This window comes from Lissotriton vulgaris, chromosome 3_1 (assembly GCF_964263255.1).
Source record: "Lissotriton vulgaris chromosome 3_1, aLisVul1.2, whole genome shotgun sequence".
Classification (NCBI taxonomy): domain Eukaryota; kingdom Metazoa; phylum Chordata; class Amphibia; order Caudata; family Salamandridae; genus Lissotriton; species Lissotriton vulgaris.
In genome coordinates this window covers 175,407,542-175,431,165 of record NC_141689.1, presented here as the reverse complement: position 1 = coordinate 175,431,165, position 23,624 = coordinate 175,407,542, and positions in this window count along the sequence as shown.

Sequence of the window (23,624 nt, the reverse complement as noted above, 5' to 3'; positions counted from 1 at the left end):
TTAACAAGATAGTGGTGCCACAGTGTCCTGTGGTTTCTGACATCACTACTATTCTCACTATGATTCCTCCCACTACAAAATATTTCTCGGTTAACTATCTGATGAATGCTTTCTTTAGCATTCCGATCCATCCTGATAGCTGTCAAATTTTTGGCTTCTCCTTATCTGAGCGCAGCTTTCGATTTTGCCGCGCTCCCCAGGGGTACACTGAGAGTCCTAGCATTTATAGTCAAGCTTCTTTGAAAGCAGTATTAGATGAATTGACCCTACCCTCTGGCAATGGGCTCCTTCAGTATGTTTACGATCTGTTGGTGGCTTCTGATACTGAGGAAGGACACATGGAAGCCACTGTTAAATTGTTGTCTCATTTGGCGGCCAATGGTAATACGGTATCCCTCTCCAAATTCCAATATTGTCGACAGGAGGTGACTTATCTTGGTCATCTACTTTCGAAAGAGGGGAGGAGACTAACCCCTGAATGTGTAACTACCATCTCTAATATGTCTGTACCTCGTACTCAGCAGGATGTTCGTGCATTTCTTGGCATAACCTCCTATTGTCGTCAATGGATTCCTAATTTTTCTCTTCTCACTAAACCCCTCTTGTACTTAACCACTAAAGATGTGCATATACCTCTACCTTGGACTGATGAATATCAGGAAGCTTTTAACTCTTTGAAATCTGCGCTTTGCTCTGCACCCGTCTTGGGTACTCCTGACTACGGAAAACCTTTTGTGCTTTATGAACACGAGGTGGACGGTTGTGGGAGAGGTGTGGCGCAGCGGCCAGGGTGACTGACTCCGGAATCTGGGGATCACGGTTTGATCCCCGGGGCCAGCGGCAGATTTGCCCAGCACCATGTGGCTCTGGGCAATAGCTTGCTTAATCTTCCTGACGGCCCCCAGTGCCTAGAGACCCTAACGGGTGATGGTTCGCGCTTTACAAAATGTGGTTGTTCGCTTTCTGTGTTAACACAAGTTGGTGGTAAGCAAAGACCTTGTGCTTATTTCTCAGCGGTGTTGGATAATGTCACCAGAGCACTTCCCTGCTGTCTAAGGGCTACTGCTGCGGTTGTGGTGGCCATTCGATAGTCAGAAGGGCTTGTTCTGAACACTGACCTCACAGTGATGGTACCGCACGCTGTGGATACATTATTGAACAAAACAAAGACCCCGCACCTTACGAGTGCGTGTCTTACTGGGTATGAATTGACTCTGTTTGCTCCTCATATTACAATTAAGCGATGTGCCACTCTGAACCCTGTCACATTACAACCCCTCCATTTGGACGAGAAAAACAATGACGTGCATGATTGTATATTTCGGACTGAGGAAGAGACGAAGGGACGGGTAGACCTCACAGACATTCCTTTATCTGACCCTCAAGGGGAATTTTATGTGGATGGCTATTGTTTCAAGTTACCAGATGGTACGACAACAGCTGCATATGCGATTACGACTCTTCACACTGTAGTTGAGGCTTCTCGAGTACCCTATCAGCCAGCACAGGCAGCTGAGTTAGTGGCATTGCTTTGGGCCAGTGAGTTGAGTGAAGGATTGAGGGTAAACATTTACACAGATAGCCAAAACGCCTTCGGCGTGGCTCATAGTTTCGGCCGGCTATGGGCGGAGAGGGGTTTTCTCACTTCCCATGGTCAAAGAATACAACATGGCCCTTTGATTTTACAATTACTAACATCATTGACGTTACCAGAGAAAGTGGCTATAGTTAAATGCATTGCACATAAAGCAGTAGTAGATGCAGTAGGTGAAGGAAATGCTTTTGCTGATCAAGTTGCGAAGGAAACTGCGAAATATACAATGTCTTTGATGTTCATAACCACCTCTGTGAGGTGGGTTACGGAAACGGAGATGTTTGATAATACCATGGAGAGTGTCCAAGAGATACAGAAAGTAGCTACACCAGCTGAGTTGGCTCATTGGGAGGAGAAGGTGGGGAGATTAGATGAAAATAATTGTAAGGTTGACTTGACAGAGAAACAGAGGTGGTTGTTGCCCAATGCATTGGTTAACGCTGAGTGACCACGGCACATAGCTCAGCGCACATCGGGGCAAAAGGCATTAGCGCTCTTTTGGATCCGGTGTGGAATAATCCTAGTTTCCCTAATACTGCTGACCATTTGGTTCAATATTGCATGGTGTGTCTGTGACATAATCCTGGTGGCAGGGAACCTGTTCTCAGTGGGAACTTTGCACCACCATCTTTGCCCTTCGAAGTGCTCCAAATGGATTATATCCAGGTAGAGCGTGTGAATGACCTAAAATATGTCCTGGTCGTGGTGTGCGCCTTTAGTAAATGGGTTGAGGACTACCCGACCAAGGAAAACACTTCTTTAGCAACAGCAAAAGCTTTGATAAAGGAGTTTTTCCCGCATTTTGGATTACCTTGGGTGATCTGGACAGATAACGGGGGGCACTTTAATGCAGAGTTTATCAGTCACGTTTGTAATGGGTTGCAAATTAAGCAAAAATTCCATGCAGCCCTACACCCACAGTCTGCGGGACTGGTTGAGAAGTATAATGGAATACTGAAATAAAAAATGGCCAAAATTCAAGAGGGTACTGGAATGAAATGGCCTGATGCCCTACCATTAGCCTTGATGTCTTTACGAGTTACTCCACATTCTGGTTTGTCACCTTATGAGGTCATCTTCGGACGGCTAGCCAATGTTTGGGGTGTCCTAAGACCCAGAAGGTTTTTTGATATTGAATACCCTATGATGACAGATTATCTGTATGCTTTGACTAAAGATCTCCATTTCATTCATCAACAGGTGTTGCAGCCCCTGCCGGATGGTCCCGGACATCGTTTAGAACCAGGACAGTGGGTCCTAGTTCAGAACTATCAGCGATAGTCTAGCTTGGACCCTCACTGGTCCAAGCCCCATCAAATTCTCCTAGCCACGCGGACGGCGTGAAGGTGGGGACTGCAAGCGGCATTGGATACACATTTCCCATCTCAAGAGATTGCCCCTCCCGCTTCCTCATGATCAATGAAATAAGGAGAGAATTTTGACCCCGGAGAGTGAGCAAGCCCCTTGTTTTGTTCCTTTTTCTGACACCCTGGAAATTGGAGAAGGGCATGGAGAAGGAGTAGCGGGCTCGGAAGGGGTTTTGTCATTTGTATCATCAATTGCCCCGGATTCTGTTGCTTCTGCCTTTGACCGACGGGTTCATAATATCCCTGTTGCAACAGATGAACCCTCTTCTGTTTTATTCTCTGATCAAGAAACGCCTGGCCATGTTCGATACAACCTGTGGCCCAGAAAACAACACGGTACCCCAGATGAAGATGGTAGGAGATAGGGAAAGACTCGAACAATAGGGTTTGTTAGAAACCTTTCTGCGGTACTGAGCGAGACACTGGAGTGAACACGTTGAGAGCTTGGAACATTTCATTAGCTCTGTTCAGAAAGAAAGACTGAATTTCCTGTAAAAGGGCCCAGGTTGTGTATTCTTCAAGAGTTGTGTGAAAACATAACTCCAACGCGAGGATTGGTTTTTGGTTTTCTTTGCGATTAACTATAGGAGCCTGCCTGTGAGGCTCTAGACGGACACAAGAAAGAAGAATCCTCTGGCAGGTTGGACTGCATTGCCCGAGTTTAGTTGTGGACTTTTAGTCAGCATGTATCCTTTTGCTCGTTTTGTTCCCAAGGAGGAACGCCCTTTTTCACCTCGTTATTACCCTGCATATGTGCCCATCTTCTCCAGTTGGACCATGTGTGTAAAAATTGCTTTTGTGGTCACCATTACGATTTTATTGATAATATTAATGAGTGTGTCTGTATATTTGGAATTTCGCCATCCTATGCACACTGTTTTAGGAACAACCACCCCGCTTCCAGAACGTCTATTTTATACATTAGTCCCACATAAAGAAAGGCACCGTCAGACGTATACTAAAAATGTATTTGTAGAAATGCTTCACCAGATGCACAGTGCAACAAATACTACAAATTGTTCGGTTTGCGGCCTTCTGCCATCCGTAATGCATAAACATGACCTATTTATTTCTTTGCCCCTATCATATTTAGAAGGTTGTGAAGCTTGGTTTAAACTGTTGTCAATGATGTATATGCATTATACAGTAGATACTCAAAGATATTCAGAGAAAGACTACGAGATGATTTTGGCATATATAGAAATGCACCAAGGTTTTGACCTGAAGGGAAATGATGGGGAGGGATCTTTAGATCCAAATGCGTGTATGAATTTATATACTGAAAATGAGATTGTCACAAGCCGAAATTCTTGATTTCATAGAGTTTAACTTCACTCAGTATTTTCAACAATTCAAGGAAAGGAATATTACCGATGACAAGGCAATCCCTGTGCCCATATTAAACAGTACTTCAGCCTTCTGTGTTCCGGGAGCAGGACACATTCTAGTAGGAGAAATCCAGTGTAATTATACCTAGCAACTGCGCACCTTTAGTAGTCCTCCATTATTGACTCCTCCTAATGTATATTTTGTCTGTGGAGAAAATGCTTATACATGGCTTCCCCGTGGTTGGGCCGGCCGTTGCTATTTATCCTTTCTGAACCCTCCAGTGTATATAGCCCCTGCTAATTATCATATAGACCATCGATTAGAGAAGCAAAGTCTACCCCTCATTAGGAATATGAGAGAGATAGATACCTCTGATATAGACCAGACAGATACCCCAGAGCAGCATTTCATTGATATAATGAAGAGAGTATTTCCTATTTGGGGGCCCATTAAACACTAGTAAGGAAGTACGCCGTCTGTCTAGGGTTGTCGAGAGAGTGATCAATACTACCGCAGGTATATTGACCAACTTAACTGTAGAACTTCAAGCTACGAGACTAGTCTCGCTTCAGAATAGAATGGTTTAGACGACATCTTGGCTGATCGAGGAGGAGCATGCTACGTGATCGGCAGTTCCTGCTGCGTGTATATTCCTGACTCCGCTCCTTCTGTCCATTTGGCCATTCAAAAGTTTCATCGCTTGGCATCTGAAGTGCATGTAGATACTTGTACTTGGTCTTTATCAGGTTGGTTCTGGGGTCTATTGTCCACCTGGGGGTGGATAATTTTGATGGTAGTGGTAGGTATTGCCGGTTTCATATTCACCTGTTGCCTCTATATACAGTGTGGGCACGCTTGCTGCTCTTACTGTGCTAGTAAACTTACCTCCTCTTTGACTAGTCCTTCCCCAACAGCAGTAAAAGCTCAATTAGTGCAAAAGGAAATAAAGGATATCATGCAGATTGATGAATGGAATTTTGAAGACTGACTTCCCTGTTAGTTAGCTACATCATGCTAAAAGGGTGGTTCTGAGGGATAAAATATGATTTCCCCTACGTCAGTGGTATTATACATATATATATATATTGTTAGCATGATGTATCTATATGCTCTTCTATGTGAGTATGCATTAATTCAAACCTATATCTGAGTTAGCTTGTAGGTAAGGGTATACACAGTTCGTGTGTTCTGTTTGCTTCGAGTAGGCCGAGAACCATACAGACGCCATCTTCCTCTGTAATGTTAGACACAAGCAGTAATCACGTGTTACCTTCCATTAGTTGTCGGCCCCCCGGCTCAGTTGAATTACTGAAAGCAGCTGAATGCACGCTATTCTTTCACTGTTCTGGGACCCAAGGTCGTATCTGGTTTTGGGTGCGATAAGCTCATTCCTGAAGGAGCCGTGCCTACATTTAATCACTCCGGCCCAAAATATCTTATCAACCGTTTTCCTCACTACAACCCCAGCAGATCCCTGCGTTCCTCCAAGGACAAAGGCGGAAAAACCTTAAATCATCTTGCCACAAAAGCTTGGAACAGCATGCCCAAATTCCTGAGGTCCTTATCCCAAGAAAAACACTTCAGGAAAGAACTAAAAACTTGGATTTTTAATCTTCTCGACGACTACACCATGGCAGCCATCTAACTTTTCTACCTTTAGGAAGTAACCTGATCTTTTACCGTGAAATCAGCGCCAAGATGCTCCTTCCGGAGCGACCGTTGCGCTCTACAAATACCCCCACAAATTACAAATTACAAACTACACTCCCGGGCACCGAGACGAAAGGGAGTCACCCCTTCTGACCTCCCCTATAATAACCAAGCAGAGCTTCAAACTAATCATGTGTGCCATATATGGTTCTTCCTCGAGGACCAAGAGCCAAGTAGTGTTTTTCCATTTACGGTGAGTTCACGTACCTTACTGAAAGTATATATGTGCTATTTTAAATGAAAGCCAGCATGCTTCTCCGTGCACCTTGAGGGGTGAGGATGGGAGAGGCTCCTCTATAGAGTATTTTGCATAATAAACCATTGAACTTTATTCACTGCCGACTGACTGCTTATTTGGTAATTGGTATTGGGGCTATTGGTAAGTATAGCTCCTTATGTTATTTTTATGGTACATCAAGCTTTCACTAAGTTAGCCTCTACAGACTTGTGTACCAGGGTTAAATCTTTCATTAAGGTCTTTATCGCAGGCACTCAAACATCTTCATGACAAATAAAGGGATTTGGATGCCTGTCATAATTTAGGAAAATCGGGGAGTATCCAGTGCGATTTTTTTTAGCATTGTTAAAGCAAATTTGCCATCATAACTACTCAGACCATTCACCCTCCTGATCCAGAAGGGTCAATCACACATATTGTTCCAACTCCTGATTCGCTCTTTCAGTTTGCCCATTTGTTTCAGGATGATAACTGGTTGAGTGCCTGATTTCTACACCTAGGCTCTTGGTGAATGCCTTCCAAAAATGGGATACAAATTGGGAATCCCGGGTCTGAGATTCCCTTTTTTGGGATTCAATGGACCTTAACAATGTGTTCCCTAAACTGTTTTCCTAGCTCTAGAGCTGAGAGAACCCCTTTTAAAGGACGAAAATGTCCCATCTTTGTAAATGTGTCCACAAAAACTAAAATTGTATTGAAACCACGACTAGATGGAAGTTTTACAATCAGGTCCATAGTGAATGTATGCCAAGGGTGTGAAGGAGTAGGCAATGGCTGTAAAACACCGGGTGGAGCCTGTCCTGATTTTCTCCAGGCACAAAGTTCACAGGTTACTACATATTGTTTGATATGGGAGTTCATAGTGGGCCACCAAAAATAACACTGAACCAGATCAAGAGTTTTGAGTAAACCTTTATGGCCCCCCAATGGCTGATCATGGTATTCATGTAGCGCCCTTTCTTGTATTTTTTTAATAGCTAGGTACAGGGCTACATGACAATAAGGCAACTGATGCAAGACTTCTCTTCCTTCCCCTTGTGCTGTCTAAACAAGCATATCTTCTAGAGTCATACTTTTTTACCCTTCCTCCTTGAACTCTACCAATGAAATGGTTCCAATGATTTTGGAATCAGGAATAATGGGGGACTAGCTACAGGATCATCTTGAGCTTCAGTTTGAATCCTAGACAAAGCATCTGCTTTCCTATTCTTTTTTCCTGGGCGAAATGTGATAACAAAATCGAAGTCAGCGAAATAAAGTGACCAGCGTAATTGTCGAGGCGTTAAGGTCTTTACCATCTTCAGGAACTGAAGGTTCTTATGGTCTGAGAACACAGTTACGGTATGCCTGGCTCCTAATAAATAGTGTCTTGATTCTTCAAACGCATCTTTGACTGCCAGTCACTCCTTCTCAGTGATGGTGCAATTTATCTCCGCTCACTCAATTTCCTGGATCGATATGCCACTGGGTGTAATTGTCCCATATCGTTGTGGTGTTCAGAAAGTACCCCACAAATTGCTTGATCTGACACATCCGCTTCCACAAAGAAGGGTTCTGTGGGATCTGCATGCAACAAAATTGGGTCTGTTGTGAAACTTTTCTTCAAATACACAAATACTTGCTCAGCTTTTTTCGGTCCACAAAAATGTCACACCTTTCTTTAGAAGCCCAGTTATGGGAACGATTTTTTGTGAAATTCCTTGAATGAAGCACCAATAAAAATTGGCAAAACCAAGAAATCTTTGTACTGCTTTTATATCTTTGGGTGATGGCCAATTTATTACTGATTGATCTTTTTGAGGTCCAAGGTGACTCCCTCAGGAGACAACAAATCCTAAGAACTCAACAGTTTGTACACTGAACACACATTTTTCCAGTTTCACAAAAAGCTGATGAAGACGGATTCATTCGAGAACCATTCTTGCATGAGTAGTCTGTTCTTGAGGGTCTTTGGAAAGTATTAAGATGTCATCCAAATAGACCACTGCGATTTTGTCCTTCAAAGCTCCCATGATGTCATTGATAAAATGTTGGAACGCGGCTGGGGTGTTACAGAGGCCGAATGGCATTACCTGATATTCAAATAAGCTGAATTTCATCCGGAATGCAGTCTTCCATTCTTAACTTTCTTTCACCCAGATGAGGTGATAAGCCCCTCGGAGATCTAATTTGGTAAAGATCTGAGCTTCTTTAAGTTTATCTAATATAACAGAAATTATAGGTAATGGTAACCATGATAACTCTATTCAATGCTCAATGATCTAAACAAGTTCCTAAAGATCCTTCTTTCTTTAGGGTGAGAAGAGACTGGGGTTTGGGATGGATAAATGAATCCGTTTGACAAATAACGGTTCAAATATTGCTTAAGATACTTGTTTTCAGCCTCCGTTAATGCGCAGATTCTGCTACAAGGAAGGTGTGGAGTGCAAAAAAACAATGGATTTGGGCCCAGACCTTTGGACTGGGGTGAATGTGTGACATTGATCCACATTCTGTCCATCACCTGTTTTGTTTGCAAATTCCGCCCTAAGTGCGCTGGGGATGCTCAGACGTGGGTCCCAGGCACTCCACACCACTGGAGTCAAGCTAGCCGGGCTGATGAGAGGTGTTACCTCGAAACCGGTCCGGTCCTCGGATGCTTGATTCCATTCTGGGAAGGACATGGCTTTTGTAGTTCGGACTGGACTGTTCCCATGGGGCACAGGGTCAGAGCTGATTTGCATATCACCATTGTCTAACCCAGAGTGGTGTGGAGTGCAAATAAACGATGGATTTGGGCCCAGATCTTTGGACTGGGGTGAATGTGTGACATTGATTCACATTCTGTCCATCACCTGTTTTGTTTGCAAATTCCGCCCTAAGTGCGCTGGGGATGCTCAGACGTGGGTCCCAGGCACTCCACACCACTGGAGTCAAGCTAGCCAGGCTGATGAGAGGTGTTACCTCGAAACCGGTCCGGTCCTCGGATGCTTGATTCCGTTCTGGGAAGGACATGGCTTTTGTAGTTCGGACTGGACTGTTCCCATGGGGCACAGGGTCAGAGCTGATTTGCATATCGCCATTGTCTAACCCAGGGTGGTGTGGAGTGCAAAAAAACGATGGATTTGAGCCCAGATCTTTGGACTGGGGTGAATGTGTGACATTGATCCACATTCTGTCCATCACCTGTTTTGTTTGCAAATTCCGCCCTAAGTGCGCTGGGGATGCTCAGACGTGGGTCCCAGGCACTCCACACCACTGGAGTCAAGCTAGCCAGGCTGATGAGAGGTGTTACCTCGAAACCGGTCCGGTCCTCGGATGCTTGAATCCGTTCTGGGAAGGACATGGCTTTTGTAGTTCGGACTGGACTGTTCCCATGGGGCACAGGGTCAGAGCTGATTTGCATATCGCCATTGTCTAACCCAGGGTGGTGTGGAGTGCAAAAAAACGATGGATTTGGGCCCAGATCTTTGGACTGGGGTGAATGTGTGACATTGATCCACATTCTGTCCATCACCTGTTTTGTTTGCAAATTGGGCCCTAAGTGCGCTGGGGATGCTCAGACGTGGGTCCCAGGCACTCCACACCACTGGAGTCAAGCTAGCCGGGCTGATGAGAGGTGTTACCTCGAAACCGGTCCGGTCCTCGGATGCTTGATTCCGTCTGGGAAGGACATGGCTTTTGTAGTTCGGACTGGACTGTTCCCATGGGGCACAGGGTCAGAGCTGATTTGCATATCGCCATTGTCTAACCCAGGGTGGTGTGGAGTGCAAAAAAACGATGGATTTGGGCCCAGATCTTTGGACTGGGGTGAATGTGTGACATTGATCCACATTCTGTCCATCACCTGTTTTGTTTGCAAATTCCGCCCTAAGTGCGCTGGGGATGCTCAGACATGGGTCCCAGGCACTCCACACCACTGGAGTCAAGCTAGCCGGGCTGATGAGAGGTGTTACCTCGAAACCGGTCCGGTCCTCGGATGCTTGATTCCGTTCTGGGAAGGACATGGCTTTTGTAGTTCGGACTGGACTGTTCCCATGGGGCACAGGGTCAGAGCTGATTTGCATATCGCCATTGTCTAACCCAGGGTGGTGTGGAGTGCAAAAAAACGATGGATTTGGGCCCAGATCTTTGGACTGGGGTGAATGTGTGACATTGATCCACATTCTGTCCATCACCTGTTTTGTTTGCAAATTCCGCCCTAAGTGCGCTGGGGATGCTCAGACGTGGGTCCCAGGTACTCCACACCACTGGAGTCAAGCTAGCCGGGCTGATGAGAGGTGTTACCTCGAAACCGGTCCGGTCCTCGGATGCTTGATTCCGTTCTGGGAAGGACATGGCTTTTGTAGTTCGGACTGGACTGTTCCCATGAGGCACAGGGTCAGAGCTGATTTGCATATCACCATTGTCTAACCCAGGGTGGTGTGGAGTGCAAAAATACGATGGATTTGGGCCCAGATCTTTGGACTGGGGTGAATGTGTGACATTGATCCACATTCTGTCCATCACCTGTTTTGTTTGCAAATTCCGCCCTAAGTGCGCTGGGGATGCTCAGACGTGGGTCCCAGGAACTCCACACCACTGGAGTCAAGCTAGCCGGGCTGATGAGAGGTGTTACCTTGAAACCGGTCCGGTCCTCGGATGCTTGATTCTGTTCTGGGAAGGACATGGCTTTTGTAGTTCGGACTGGACTGTTCCCATGGGGCACAGGGTCAGAGCTGATTTGCATATCGCCATTGTCTAACCCAGGGTGGTGTGGATTGCAAAAAAACGATGGATTTGGGCCCAGATCTTTGGACTGGGGTGAATGTGTGACATTGATCCACATTCTGTCCATCACCTGTTTTGTTTGCAAATTCCGCCCTAAGTGCGCTGGGGATGCTCAGACCTGGGTCCCAGGCACTCCACACCACTGGAGTCAAGCTAGCCGGGCTGATGAGAGGTGTTACCTCGAAACCGGTCCGGTCCTCGGATGCTTGATTCCGTTCTGGGAAGGACATGGCTTTTGTAGTTCGGACTGGACTGTTCCCATGGGGCACAGGGTCAGAGCTGATTTGCATATCGCCATTGTCTAACCCAGGGTGGTGTGGAGTGCAAAAAAACGATGGATTTGGGCCCAGATCTTTGGACTGGGGTGAATGTGTGACATTGATCCACATTCTGTCCATCACCTGTTTTGTTTGCAAATTCCGCCCTAAGTGCGCTGGTTATGCTCAGACGTGGGTCCCAGGCACTCCACACCACTGGAGTCAAGCTAGCCGGGCTGATGAGAGGTGTTACCTCGAAACCGGTCCGGTCCTCGGATGCTTGATTCCGTTCTGGGAAGGATATGGCTTTTGTAGTTCGGACTGGACTGTTCCCATGGGGCACAGGGTCAGAGCTGATTTGCATATCGCCATTGTCTAACCCAGGGTGCTGTGGAGTGCAAAAAAACGATGGATTTGGGCCCAGATCTTTGGACTGGGGTGAATGTGTGACATTGATCCACATTCTGTCCATCACCTGTTTTGTTTGCAAATTCCGCCCTAAGTGCGCTGGGGATGCTCAGACGTGGGTCCCAGGCACTCCACACCACTGGAGTCAAGCTAGCCGGGCTGATGAGAGGTGTTACCTCGAAACCGGTCCGGTCCTCGGATGCTTGATTCCGTTCTGGGAAGGACATGGCTTTTGTAGTTCGGACTGGACTGTTCCCATCGGGCACAGGGTCAGAGCTGATTTGCATATCGCCATTGTCTAACCCAGGGTGGTGTGGAGTGCAAAAAAACGATGGATTTGGGCCCAGATCTTTGGACTGGGGTGAATGTGTGACATTGATCCACATTCTGTCCATCACCTGTTTTGTTTGCAAATTCCGCCCTAAGTGCGCTGGGGATGCTCAGACGTGGGTCCCAGGCACTCCACACCACTGGAGTCAAGCTAGCCGGGCTGATGAGAGGTGTTACCTCGAAACCGGTCCGGTCCTCGGATGCTTGATTCCGTTCTGGGAAGGACATGGCTTTTGTAGTTCGGACTGGACTGTTCCCATGGGGCACAGGGTCAGAGCTGATTTGCATATCGCCATTGTCTAACCCAGGGTGGTGTGGAGTGCAAAAAAACGATGGATTTGGGCCCAGATCTTTGGACTGGGTTGAATGTGTGACATTGATCCACATTCTGTCCATCACCTGTTTTGTTTGCAAATTCCGCCCTAAGTGCGCTGGGGATGCTCAGACGTGGGTCCCAGGCACTCCACACCACTGGAGTCAAGCTAGCCGGGCTGATGAGAGGTGTTACCTCGAAACCGGTCCGGTCCTCGGATGCTTGATTCCGTTCTGGGAAGGACATGGCTTTTGTAGTTCGGACTGGACTGTTCCCATGGGGCACAGGGTCAGAGCTGATTTGCATATCGCCATTGTCTAACCCAGGGTGGTGTGGAGTGCAAACAAACAATGGATTTGGGCCCAGATCTTTGGACTGGGGTGAATGTGTGACATTGATCCACATTCTGTCCATCACCTTTTTTGTTTGCAAATTCCGTCCTAAGTGTGCTGGGGATGCTCAGACGTGGGTCCCAGGCACTCCACACCACTGGAGTCAAGCTAGCCGGGCTGATGAGAGGTGTTACCTCGAAACCGGTCCAGTCCACGGATGCTTGATTCCGTTCTGGGAAGGACATGGCTTTTGTAGTTCGGACTGGACTGTTCCCATGGGGCACAGGGTCAGAGCTGATTTGCATATCGCCATTGTCTAACCCAGGGTGGTGTGGAGTGCAAAAAAACGATGGATTTGGGCCCAGATCTTTGGACTGGGGTGAATGTGTGACATTGATCCACATTCTGTCCATCACCTGTTTTGTTTGCAAATTCCGCCCTAAGTGCGCTGGGGATGCTCAGACGTGGGTCCCAGGCACTCCACACCACTGGAGTCAAGCTAGCCGGGCTGATGAGAGGTGTTACCTCGAAACCGGTCCGGTCCTCGGATGCTTGATTCCGTTCTGGGAAGGACATGGCTTTTGTAGTTCGGACTGGACTGTTCCCATGGGGCACAGGGTCAGAGCTGATTTGCATATCGCCATTGTCTAACCCAGGGTGGTGTGGAGTGCAAAAAAACGAAGGATTTGGGCCCAGATCTTTGGACTGGGGTGAATGTGTGACATTGATCCACATTCTGTCCATCACATGTTTTGTTTGCAAATTCCGCCCTAAGTGCGCTGGGGATGCTCAGACGTGGGTCCCAGGCACTCCACACCACTGGAGTCAAGCTAGCCGGGCTGATGAGAGGTGTTACCTCGAAACCGGTCCGGTCCTCGGATGCTTGATTCCGTTCTGGGAAGGACATGGCTTTTGTAGTTCGGACTGGACTGTTTCCATGGGGCACAGGGTCAGAGCTGATTTGCATATCGCCATTGTCTAACCCAGGGTGGTGTGGAGTGCAAACAAACAATGGATTTGGGCCCAGATCTTTGGACTGGGGTGAATGTGTGACATTGATCCACATTCTGTCCATCACCTTTTTTGTTTGCAAATTCCGTCCTAAGTGTGCTGGGGATGCTCAGACGTGGGTCCCAGGCACTCCACACCACTGGAGTCAAGCTAGCCGGGTTGATGAGAGGTGTTACCTCGAAACCAGTCCGGTCCTCGGATGCTTGATTCCGTTCTGGGAAGGACATGGCTTTTGTAGTTCGGACTGGACTGTTCCCATGGGGCACAGGGTCAGAGCTGATTTGAATATCGCCATTGTCTAACCCAGGGTGGTGTGGAGTGCAAAAAAACGATGGATTTGGGCCCAGATCTTTGGACTGGGGTGAATGTGTGACATTGATCCACATTCTGTCCATCACCTGTTTTGTTTGCAAATTCCGCCCTAAGTGCGCTGGGGATGCTCAGACGTGGGTCCCAGGCACTCCACACCACTGGAGTCAAGCTAGCCAGGCTGATGAGAGGTGTTACCTCGAAACCGGTCCGGTCCTCAGATGCTTGATTCCGTTCTGGGAAGGACATGGCTTTTGTAGTTCGGACTGGACTGTTCCCATGGGGCACAGGGTCAGAGCTGATTTGCATATCGCCATTGTCTAACCCAGGGTGGTGTGGAGTGCAAAAAAACGATGGATTTGAGCCCAGATCTTTGGACTGGGGTGAATGTGTGACATTGATCCACATTCTGTCCATCACCTGTTTTGTTTGCAAATTCCGCCCTAAGTGCGCTGGGGATGCTCAGACGTGGGTCCCAGGCAATCCACACCACTGGAGTCAAGCTAGCCGGGCTGATGAGAGGTGTTACCTCGAAACCGGTCCGGTCCTCGGATGCTTGAATCCGTTCTGGGAAGGACATGGCTTTTGTAGTTCGGACTGGACTGTTCCCATGGGGCACAGGGTCAGAGCTGATTTGCATATCGCCATTGTCTAACCCAGGGTGGTGTGGAGTGCAAAAAAACGATGGATTTGGGCCCAGATCTTTGGACTGGGGTGAATGTGTGACATTGATCCACATTCTGTCCATCACCTGTTTTGTTTGCAAATTCCGCCCTAAGTGCGCTGGGGATGCTCAGACGTGGGTCCCAGGCACTCCACACCACTGGAGTCAAGCTAGCCGGGCTGATGAGAGGTGTTACCTCGAAACCGGTCCGGTCCTCGGATGCTTGATTCCGTCTGGGAAGGACATGGCTTTTGTAGTTCGGACTGGACTGTTCCCATGGGGCACAGGGTCAGAGCTGATTTGCATATCGCCATTGTCTAACCCAGGGTGGTGTGGAGTGCAAAAAAACGATGGATTTGGGCCCAGATCTTTGGACTGGGGTGAATGTGTGACATTGATCCACATTCTGTCCATCACCTGTTTTGTTTGCAAATTCCGCCCTAAGTGCGCTGGGGATGCTCAGACATGGGTCCCAGGCACTCCACACCACTGGAGTCAAGCTAGCCGGGCTGATGAGAGGTGTTACCTCGAAACCGGTCCGGTCCTCGGATGCTTGATTCCGTTCTGGGAAGGACATGGCTTTTGTAGTTCGGACTGGACTGTTCCCATGGGGCACAGGGTCAGAGCTGATTTGCATATCGCCATTGTCTAACCCAGGGTGGTGTGGAGTGCAAAAAAACAATGGATTTGGGCCCAGATCTTTGGACTGGGGTGAATGTGTGACATTGATCCACATTCTGTCCATCACCTGTTTTGTTTGCAAATTCCGCCCTAAGTGCGCTGGGGATGCTCAGACGTGGGTCCCAGGTACTCCACACCACTGGAGTCAAGCTAGCCGGGCTGATGGGAGGTGTTACCTCGAAACCGGTCCGGTCCTCGGATGCTTGATTCCGTTCTGGGAAGGACATGGCTTTTGTAGTTCGGACTGGACTGTTCCCATGAGGCACAGGGTCAGAGCTGATTTGCATATCACCATTGTCTAACCCAGGGTGGTGTGGAGTGCAAAAATACGATGGATTTGGGCCCAGATCTTTGGACTGGGGTGAATGTGTGACATTGATCCACATTCTGTCCATCACCTGTTTTGTTTGCAAATTCCGCCCTAAGTGCGTTGGGGATGCTCAGACGTGGGTCCCAGGAACTCCACACCACTGGAGTCAAGCTAGCCGGGCTGATGAGAGGTGTTACCTTGAAACCGGTCCGGTCCTCGGATGCTTGATTCTGTTCTGGGAAGGACATGGCTTTTGTAGTTCGGACTGGACTGTTCCCATGGGGCACAGGGTCAGAGCTGATTTGCATATCGCCATTGTCTAACCCAGGGTGGTGTGGATTGCAAAAAAACGATGGATTTGGGCCCAGATCTTTGGACTGGGGTGAATGTGTGACATTGATCCACATTCTGTCCATCACCTGTTTTGTTTGCAAATTCCGCCCTAAGTGCGCTGGGGATGCTCAGACGTGGGTCCCAGGCACTCCACACCACTGGAGTCAAGCTAGCCGGGCTGATGAGAGGTGTTACCTCGAAACCGGTCCGGTCTTCGGATGCTTGATTCCGTTCTGGGAAGAACATGGCTTTTGTAGTTCGGACTGGACTGTTCCCATGGGGCACAGGGTCAGAGCTGATTTGCATATCGCCATTGTCTAACCCAGGGTGGTGTGGAGTGCAAAAAAACGATGGATTTGGGCCCAGATCTTTGGACTGGGGTGAATGTGTGACATTGATCCACATTCTGTCCATCACCTGTTTTGTTTGCAAATTCCGCCCTAAGTGCGCTGGGGATGCTCAGACGTGGGTCCCAGGCACTCCACACCACTGGAGTCAAGCTAGCCGGGCTGATGAGAGGTGTTACCTCGAAACCGGTCCGGTCCTCGGATGCTTGATTCCGTTCTGGGAAGGACATGGCTTTTGTAGTTCGGACTGGACTGTTCCCATGGGGCACAGGGTCAGAGCTGATTTGCATATCGCCATTGTCTAACCCAGGGTGGTGTGGAGTGCAAAAAAACGATGGATTTGGGCCCAGATCTTTGGACTGGGGTGAATGTGTGACATTGATCCACATTCTGTCCATCACCTGTTTTGTTTGCAAATTCCGCCCTAAGTGCGCTGGGGATGCTCAGACGTGGGTCCCAGGCACTCCACACCACTGGAGTCAAGCTAGCCGGGCTGATGAGAGGTGTTACCTCGAAACCGGTCCGGTCCTCGGATGCTTGATTCCGTTCTGGGAAGGACATGGCTTTTGTAGTTCGGACTGGACTGTTCCCATGGGGCACAGGGTCAGAGCTGATTTGCATATCGCCATTGTCTAACCCAGGGTGGTGTGGAGTGCAAAAAAACGATGGATTTGGGCCCAGATCTTTGGACTGGGGTGAATGTGTGACATTGATCCACATTCTGTCCATCACCTGTTTTGTTTGCAAATTCCGCCCTAAGTGCGCTGGGGATGCTCAGACGTGGGTCCCAGGCACTCCACACCACTGGAGTCAAGCTAGCCGGGCTGATGAGAGGTGTTACCTCGAAACCGGTCCGGTCCTCGGATGCTTGATTCCGTTCTGGGAAGGACATGGCTTTTGTAGTTCGGACTGGACTGTTCCCATGGGGCACAGGGTCAGAGCTGATTTGCATATCGCCATTGTCTAACCCAGGGTGGTGTGGAGTGCAAACAAACAATGGATTTGGGCCCAGATCTTTGGACTGGGGTGAATGTGTGACATTGATCCACATTCTGTCCATCACCTTTTTTGTTTGCAAATTCCGTCCTAAGTGTGCTGGGGATGCTCAGACGTGGGTCCCAGGCACTCCACACCACTGGAGTCAAGCTAGCCGGGCTGATGAGAGGTGTTACCTCGAAACCGGTCCGGTCCACGGATGCTTGATTCCGTTCTGGGAAGGACATGGCTTTTGTTGTTCGGACTGGACTGTTCCCATGTGGCACAGGGTCAGAGCTGATTTGCATATCGCCATTGTCTAACCCAAGGGTGGTGTGGAGTGCAAAAAAACGATGGATTTGGGCCCAGATCTTTGGACTGGGGTGAATGTGTGACATTGATCCACATTCTGTCCATCACCTGTTTTGTTTGCAAATTCCGCCCTAAGTGCGCTGGGGATGCTCAGACGTGGGTCCCAGGCACTCCACACCACTGGAGTCAAGCTAGCCGGGCTGATGAGAGGTGTTACCTCGAAACCGGTCCGGTCCTCGGATGCTTGATTCCGTTCTGGGAAGGACATGGCTTTTGTAGTTCGGACTGGACTGTTCCCATGGGGCACAGGGTCAGAGCTGATTTGCATATCGCCATTGTCTAACCCAGGGTGGTGTGGAGTGCAAACAAACAATGGATTTGGGCCCAGATCTTTGGACTGGGGTGAATGTGTGACATTGATCCACATTCTGTCCATCACCTTTTTTGTTTGCAAATTCTGTCCTAAGTGTGCTGGGGATGCTCAGACGTGGGTCCCAGGCACTCCACACCACTGGAGTCAAGCTAGCCGGGCTGATGAGAGGTGTTACCTCGAAACCGGTCCGGTCCTCGGATGCTTGATTCCGTTCTGGGAAGGACATGGCTTTTGTAGTTCGGACTGGACTGTTCCCATGGGGCACAGGGTCAGAGCTGATTTGCATATCGCCATTGTCTAACCCAGGGTGGTGTGGAGTGCAAAAAAACGATGGATTTGGGCCCAGATCTTTGGACTGGGGTGAATGTGTGACATTGACCCACATTCTGTCCATCACCTGTTTTGTTTGCACAAGGAAGTACTGCTCCAGGTTCCAAATCAATTGTACAATCATATGCACGGTGAGGAGGTAATTTCTCTTTTTTACTAAATACTTCTTTGTAGACTTGGCATTCTGTGGGAATTTCCGTAGAATCAATCACACAAATGGCTTCTCCTCCAAAAGATAGCAAGGAAGCCTGAGAAGGTCCAGCATCTTTATCAGGGTCATGATAACAATGTTCAGAACAATATGTAGAATTAATTTCAACTGTACAATTCTCCCAATCAAGAGTCGGATTGTGCACGGACAACCAAGGAAGACCCAAAATTGACTGAAATTGTCGGGCATCGATAAGATTGAAATGTAAGAATTCATGGTGGCCATCAGCATGAGTCAATTTCAATGGTGCTGTGTAAGAGGTGATAGGACTGGTGAGAGATTTGTCCTGTTGATTGTCCGCACAGATTCACACCTTTCTTCAGCGATGACCTTTATTCCAATCTTCTGGGCATACGTGAAATCACAGAAGTTACCAGTAGCGTCTGAATCAATCATGCTAGCAATCCCTTTGATTTCTTGGTCTCAAAACTTGAGAGTCCTGTGTAACATCAAATGAGGTGCCAGTGTTTGCAACATATTCATAATATGATGGGATTTTGGAGTCTACCTATCCTCTTGCGCCACCAGAGCGACACCGCCTACTGATGGTTTTGGGCGTTTCCCTTCAACGGAAATTTTGGTCTCTTAGGACATTCTCTTACAAAATGTCCTGACTCCTGAGCCACCACAATGCAAGCATAACTTCCTAATTCTGCATTTTTCTTTTTTTTCTTTGCTCAATGGACCTCCTACAGCTAAGATTTGCATTGGCTTCACTTCTGACGATCCCTCAGAAATCTTTCCTCCTTCAGGTTTGGCTTTTTGAAATAGAGGAAATTTCATCTTGAATTCTTTTCTTTTTTCTCCTTTGCGTTCAGACCAGCGGAAGTCAATTTCCAAAACTAAATCCACTAAAGTAGATAACTAAGTGGGGCCTTTGGGAATCTGTGCCAAGGTGTCTTTTATTTCATCGCATAGACCACAGTAAAACAATGCTGCCCTTTTCTCTTCAGGCCATTTGATCTTTACAATCAATTTATTGAATTGAGTTAAGTAAGTGACTAAATCTCTTTTGCCTTGGCGCAACTCCAACAACTCATTGTCAGTGTCCTGAGAAATCTTTCTTCTGTCAAAAATTCTTAGAACCTCAGTTTTGAAACGCTTGAAGTCATAAAGGAAAGGATCAACTCTTGCTACTAATGGCATTGCCCAATTGGCTGCATCTCCTCTCAGGTATGATAAAATAAAGGCTACCCGGGACAGGGCATCAGGAAATAAAGCCGGTCAACACATCAAATGTAGTGAACATTGTGTTAAAAAAATGGGGCTTTTTGGGGATCCCCACTAAATCTTTCCAGAGGAGCTAACGGAATGAGTGGAGATACTGGATGCACTACCTTAGCTACAGTTCGGGGATTGGATTCTGATGTGGTGTGAACTGGGGATGGCTGTGAAACAGGTATGGTTCCAGAACCAAATTCTTTCATCTTTTGAGTTAACAACATTGTTTCCTGACGAGATGCTAATACATCTTGTTTCAAATTTTTATTATCTTCCCTAACTGCCCCTAACTCTCTCTGGATGGCTTCTAACATCTGACCTAACGAGTTCAGACTAAACCCTTCCGCCATTCTGCGTGGGTAGAAATGTAACATGGGCACATCAATCTTTCAAGTACCTCGAATTCCGCAGAAGCAGAATGATGCTGTCTCCAAATGCCCTCCTACAAGCACTTCTCGCTTAATTGATCAACAGGCTTTTCCGGTATGGGGGAAAGGGGAAAGGGAAGAAAGTAGAGACACCTACTGGACCTCTGGCACCCTCTCGCATGAGTGAACCTTCTACTGGGCGTATGTGTTAGACCTGACATCATTGGCTTGAGTCTCTCCTCCATTTTTTCTGTTTGCCTCTACTGTTTTACGATGTTTTGCTGGTATATGCTTTGGGCGCCGTGTCACTGCTGATCAGTGCCATAGCGCAAGTGCTCCCGATGTTAAATTGATGTGTCTATTGTATCCATGTTTGGCTTATTTGGTTTACTGTCAGTCCCTAGTCTAGTGCACCAGGAGTGCCGGGGCTTGTAAATGCAAATACCGCTCGTGGGCTTGCAGCACGGGTTGTGCCACCCACAGGAGCGGCCCTGTAAAAGAATGTCTACGGGTCGGTCATTGCGAGACCCACGTGCAGTCCTGCACTGCCACGTCGGCTGCGCGGGTATACCTACCTGCCAGCCCCCCAACCTTCCCTTAGCTTCATGTTAGTCACCCCTATGGTAGGCCCGTGGGCAGGGTGCATTGTAAGTATAAGGTAGGACAAGCCTGACCAAGTTGGCATGTCCTGATAGTGAAGTACCGCCATCTTAGGGCTTCACTATTGCGAGGTAGCCTGCTCTCCGTTGGATAGAATGGGCCGCCGGGATTGTTAACGCTATAATCCTAGCTGGCTCGGGGAGCATGGTGCAATGTCGAGTTTGGTATCCCTGAGCTCGGGGTTTAATTACGCATCCGTTGGTGTGGATGGTCTTTGGACTCTGGGTTCGAAAATAGCACTTTTAGAAAGTGTCTATTTTCTTGTCTAACCATATCTGGTCTCTGCTGGTTTTGCGTGTGTGTGACAGGAGCTGGGTGGCTCCAAGAGGTCTGGATGAGTCAGTGTGGGATGAGTGGGACATTACGTTGAGAGTAGGGGGAGAGTAGTTGTTGATAGCCTGCCTTGCCTGATACAATGCTGGCTCCACCTCCTGCGGGGCGTCTGAGCACCCGGCCCGGCTCCGTGAATAGGCCAGGTGCTACTGCCTAGCTCCACCCACCGCAGACCCAGGGTGTTGGGAAACCCCCGGCATAGACAAAGGGATCAAAGACGAAAAGGGGTATAAGAGGAGGACCCCTGAACTAGGAAATCAGATCACTTCTGACAAGGAACCCTGTAACCAAGGACAAGAAGCCTACTGATCTAAAGGACTGCTTACCCCTTCTGCCGGTGTGCTGTTGTTGGGGGAATCCTGCGGTGCTTCTTTATTTTTGCCAAGGAACCAGGAGAGAGGAACTGTGTGTGTACTCTCACGCTTGCTAAGAAAATCTCCAAGGACTGGAAGAGTGCCAGTCTCCTGCCGAAGTCTCAGGGCCAACAGACTTCACCTGCTAAAAAGTGCTATCCGCTGGAAGCTTGAATCCAGCACCTCTGAAAGGAACAGCAATCACGACGACCGGACGCTGGGCCCAACCGACGCCAGCAGCAACGCCAGTGAGTAGGAGTACGGCTCTAACTCCAGAGGACCTCGTGTCTGCCCCGCTGCTGATCGCATCAACCGTGTGCCCTTCGACGCCGTGAGCGCTGCTCACTCTGCGCAACTACTTCATCGACAACGCCTGCTGAGGCCTGATCGACACCGAGACGCGACGCCGGATTGCTCGACGGCGCTGATCATCGTGTGCTTCATTTTCCTAAGGTACTGTGTTGTTGGGGGTCCGTGTGACTCCAGGCCCGACGCAGCGCTCCTCGCGGTCGACGCCATACCTGTGGATTAACTCTGCCTCGACGTTGTGTAGCTCCCGTGTGAGTTACCCTGTTGCTAAGAACTTTGTCCCCAAGAAGAAGATTTGCTTGATACTAAAAGACTTGTGTGCTAAACAAGAAACTACCTGTGAACTATCCTTTTTCCTTCCCGAACGTATTTATCCCGATTGTGTACAGTTTTGCCGTTATCTTGGTCTTGTGCTAAGCCTTATATAAAAATACTTATTTTTATAATACTACGGTGTCGTGTCCATTTGTAGCGTATTCACTGTATTACTGTATGTGGTCATAATTGCTTAACGCACAGCCTCTGAGATAAGCCTGTACTGCTCTGCCAAGCTACCAAGGGGGTGAGCAGGGGTTATCGAAGGGTGTGATCCCCTTGCCCTAACTAGAAAAGGAGTGTCCCTATTTGTCAGAAGTGTACACCTCTGCCAACTAGAGACAGCCGGTTCTAACATTGGCAGCAGCGAGAGGATTTGGACCTTGCATTTATGACCCATGTACAGTGATTAGTGTGCGCTACGTAGTGAAAGCAGACCATAACGCAGTCACAATCTGATTCGGAAGGATCCTATTTTTGTTCTCCGCTTTCCTGAAACTTGATTTTCTGAACACTGCCAGTTTAACCATGAGTGACAACGGAGTCACTACCCCTGCTATCGTTGTTGTTGAAGAGTTCGAAAGGAGTAAGCTAAAGAAATACAAGAAAGATGAGCTGAAACACTTTTGCAACCAGTTTGAAGTTCCTACCACCGACCTCTCGAGAAAAGATGATTTTTATAAAGCATTACAGGCCTGGTGGGAATCGAGAAATCCCTCTGATGTGGTGGTGGTACCCACAGAGGAAGGGGATGAGGAGGTGCCAGTGAATGGACCTGAGCCCTCTCCCGGAAGCAGTGTTTCCTCCAAAGGTCTTTCCCCTGAAGAAAGAGAAGAAAGGGCGAAAGAGCGAGCTTACAACATGGAGATGGCAAGGCTAAAGATAAATGGGCAGTTGGAGTTAGAGAATGCAAGAGGTAGAAGGGAAGCTGATTTAGAGATCAAAAAGTTGGAGTTTGAACGAGAGAAGTTAGCTTTGGAGCGTGAAGCCAGGTTGAGGGAACTGGATATCCAAGCTAAAAAGTTAGAGTTGAATCCCTCTGGTGGCAGCATTCCATCCGAGCCTGCAGAAAGTAAGTTTTACTTCCCGAAAGATGTGATCAAAGATTACAACAAGAATGAAGATATTGGTCAATGGTTTAAAGCATATGAGTTAGCATTGTTGGCCCACCAGGTCCCTGAGAAGAATTGGGGAGCGGGGTTGTGGGGTCGCTTTGTGAGTGAGGGAAGAGATACCCTGTTAGACATGCCTGTTGCAGATAGGATGTCGTATGCTCATATGAAAGAGGCTTTAATGTTGCGATATGGTTTAACCCCCGAGCAGTACAGACAAGCATTTAGAGAATGTAAGAAATTGCCTGGTACGACGTGGGTTGAATATGTGTCTTATTTTTGCAGAGCCATGGATGGTTGGGTAAAGGGCAGCAAAGTGGAAAGTTATGAAGCTCTTTATGATTTGTTTGCGTGGGAGCACTTGTCTAATAACTGTTTTCCAGAGCTGCGCCAGCACCTGATTGATAGCAAGATATCTAGCCCTAGAAAACTTGCTGAGGAGGCGGACCGCTGGGTCAGTACCAGGGTCC